The sequence below is a fragment of the Littorina saxatilis genome, linkage group LG8, assembly GCF_037325665.1.
Source record: "Littorina saxatilis isolate snail1 linkage group LG8, US_GU_Lsax_2.0, whole genome shotgun sequence".
NCBI classification, from domain to species: domain Eukaryota; kingdom Metazoa; phylum Mollusca; class Gastropoda; order Littorinimorpha; family Littorinidae; genus Littorina; species Littorina saxatilis.
The window spans coordinates 17999296-18000430 of NC_090252.1; the positions used below are offsets into that span (position 1 = coordinate 17999296).

The 1135-nt window shown below is 40.4% G+C and overlaps 1 protein-coding gene across 3 annotated transcripts in view; it reads left to right on the forward strand.

Moving 5' to 3' along the window:
• The window catches only part of LOC138972966 (uncharacterized), a 29959-nt gene extending 29733 nt beyond the window's left edge, over positions 1 to 226 (forward strand). For all 3 annotated transcript variants that reach the window (XM_070345620.1, XM_070345619.1, XM_070345621.1), the window contains one exon: positions 1 to 226. This exon is cut by the window's left edge and continues 2138 nt beyond it. The gene's annotated coding sequence lies outside the window, so the exon portion shown is untranslated.
• The last annotated feature ends 909 nt before the right edge of the window (positions 227 to 1135 follow it).

Consider the following 1135-nt stretch of genomic DNA (forward strand, 5'->3'; position numbering starts at 1 on the left):
ACTGTGTCACAAGAGACGTATTTAACTATGTTCAACAAACATACATGTGCGATTTGTTTTATCCAGCGATTTTTTTCACAACAGATGTTTGAATTTTGTTTGTACAAATGCATAGTATAATTATGTAGCAATCTCACTTTCACCTGTTCTGTCGTATGATGGCGGCTATGTCTCAATCGTTTTTTCTTGCAGGCCATAACGTCTTAATAAAAATAATTTTATGTTCTGTTCCTGCGTCATATTCTTTAGTACTCCATTCCTCTCATGCACCTCTGTTTCCCCCTCTTTGTGTTTCTATTTGGGCGTGTCTATCCGTGCGTGTGTGTGTCTGTTTCGGTCTGTCTGTCTGTGTCTTTCTGTTTCTGTCTCCCTCTCTCTGTGCTTTGTTGGCCTTTAAAGTCAACACCCGTGGATTGTAGAATTCTGTTTGTGATGGGGTCTGGTGGTTTCCGATTGTCTGTATGTTCATGGAAACCTTCGGGTTTGCATAACAGTTTTTATAGGGCTAAGAAATTAGCCCTAACATTTTCAATCCTGTTTGATTGCACTTCGCTTCCCGAGGTGATCGTAGTGTTTCGGCACTCGGTTACATCTCGGAAACCACCAGACCCCATCACAAACAGAATTCCACAACTCACTGGTGTTGACTTTAAAGTGTAACTAAACAGACATTTTGAAGTGTCAGCTTTACTGAATTGCTTTATGGTTTGTCCAAGTATAGACCTGTAGAAGCGATACTGGACGATTTTTCCAACGTTTACTGTGTTTTCTGATTTACTACGATTTTTTAAAAGTGTTGAACCCATTTCAGATTTACCTGCTTATCTGTTCTTGATTTGATACTTCCAAAGAACAAGTGGTACTTTGAGTTCCGGTTTTATGTTTTAACCAATCAGAATTTGGTTCCTAAATAAAATCGTCTGCTGCCTGTCCCAGCAGAGTCGGCAACAAGCACTGCTTGCCACATGTATGATGTTACCAACAGAAATAGCCATAAATTGGGCAAGGTAGCAATGTAAATGAATTGGATCTAACTAATGTGCTTGTACTGCATCTCTGGCCTTTGAATTCACTCCAAATGTACTGTCTCAGCGTGAGAGGCAACATCCTGTCGAAGTCGTAAGCACGAGGCTGA